Here is a 2,224-nt window from a genome sequence, read left to right as displayed (position 1 = left end):
AAAAACAGGCGAGGAGTCCAAAAACAGGCGAGGAGTCCAAAAACAGGCTAGGAGTCCAAAAACAGGCTAGGAGTCCAAAAACAGGCGAGGAGTCCAAAAACAGGCGAGGGTCAAGACAAGGGTGCAAGAAACTATGAATGGCTTTACCAAGAGTGGTGTAATAATTCAGCAAAGGACATGTGACAGTGGAACTCTTTAAATAAGAACAGGTGTAGTGAATCAGCTGATGAGCTGAAAGTGCAGAGGGGGCGTGGCTAATGACAGAGAAGAAAAACAGCATTATGACAAAGAGGAGCAGAAACATGACATGATGGGGCTGCGAGCATGAGACAGGGACTGATGGGGGGGTCAGCGGGGGCCACTACCCATGACGTGTCCTAAGTATTGACTGTTTTCCTTCACTCTTGACAGTGCTGTGTCCAGTACTGTCCCAATCATTAGTTACAATCATGTTTCCTGTTCAGTTAAAAAAAGTTCATGTGCGTTGACAAACTGTGATTTAATGAGACCTCATGCTTTTAATGCTCCTCCTCCATTCTTACAGTTCGACCATCACCACTGGTTCCACAGAGCTGCCTCAGTAATTCCTCTATAACTGCTGCAGTTTTTAAATCTATTTTCAAATTTAGATGAAATTCATGATTTGGACGTGTCCTGTCCTGGAACCTTTGTGAAAACGTATCGACTGAATGCAGCAGTGAGCTGCTCTTTAAAATCTTCAGAGGCTGATGAGCCTGGGGGCCCGTACCACTTTTTATATCTCAAAACATTTCTCTTTTCTTGGTCAGGCTTTAAAAATGCTTTGAGACAAAGATGAAGATTATACTCAGTCACACTTGCTCAGAAGTTGGCACCTCTTTACAATAAGGCTCCTCTTATAGATGGCTGTAAAAAGTTTATAGATACGTTATTATTTCCACTATAAACACTTTATAAGTCATTAATTACTGTTCATTATGCATTAATTAAGGGTGACAGGGACAAAACTGAGCAGTTTCTTGCCAAATAAGGATCCAAATCTGTTCATCTAAAGTTTTTATATGAAACATTTCAGACTAAGTTACTACCATGTGAGCACTATACACATTTGTAAACCTATTTCTTTATCGTATAGTATTTTATCACTGCATTTTAATTATCTACAACTAATATTATTTAAAGGTTTTCCAATGCTTTGTCATGAAATGTTTCATAGAACAACTCTAGATGAAATAACAGATCTGGATCATTATTTGGCAATAAACTGCTGAGTTTGGTCTCTGTCACCCTTAATTAATGCATAACAACAATTATTAATGATTTATAAAGTGTTTGTAGGAGAATTAATAACGCATCTATAAAGTATTGATGGAGCCTAACTGTAAAGTGGTCCCCAAAAGTTCAAAGTGTCAAACGCTACAATTATTATTTTCTTATTGAATGTTTTTTACCAACTTAAAATCTGAAATGGGACCTCACCTGACATGTTTTAATAAATACCAACCTTTGATCCTTATTCATTTTGTGGTAAAGATAAAAATTAAAAGTCTGTGTTCAGAATGTGTGCAGGAGATTTTCACATCAACCAAGAAGCTCGTCACGATGTTCAAAGCTTATTTTTAATTCATAAATCATAAACTGGACCACAAGCTTCACTTCTTCACCGACTAAAACAGAAGAAGAGTAACAAGAAGTAAAATAAAATTAATAAAAACATGTCTCTATGTGTCCCTGTGATGGACTGGAGACCTGTCCAGGGTGTGTCCCCCGCCCCTCGCACAGTGACTGCTGGACATGGGCACCAGTGACCCCCACGCCCTGAAAAGGAAGAAGTGGGTAAATATGATGGATGGATGGATGGATGGATGGATGGATGGATGGATGGATGGATGGATGGATAGATGGATGGATGGATGAATATTTTTATGTTCAGAAATATATACATGTGTATTGCAACTCAGAAAATGTATTTAAAAAGATCAAAATCAATAAAATATTACGAATGATTCTCCAAGAAACTGGTTTTAGATGAAATGATTTAAATTTCTTTTGACTAAAACAAAGTTTCTCTCTTCAGATGGAGTTTCATCAAAACCACCAGGGGGCGACAAATACCCACAAATGAGAGACAAGCGCGGAGGGATTTACTTCTAGTTTTATAGTTCCTTATGAAGTGCTTTGAAGGAAAAAAAAAACACTATTATTATTATTATTATTATTATTATTATTATTATTATTATTATTA

Source organism: Nematolebias whitei, chromosome 2, assembly GCF_014905685.2.
Source record: "Nematolebias whitei isolate Nwh7 chromosome 2, NemWhi1, whole genome shotgun sequence".
Taxonomy (NCBI): domain Eukaryota; kingdom Metazoa; phylum Chordata; class Actinopteri; order Cyprinodontiformes; family Rivulidae; genus Nematolebias; species Nematolebias whitei.
This window is presented reverse-complemented; position numbering follows the sequence as displayed.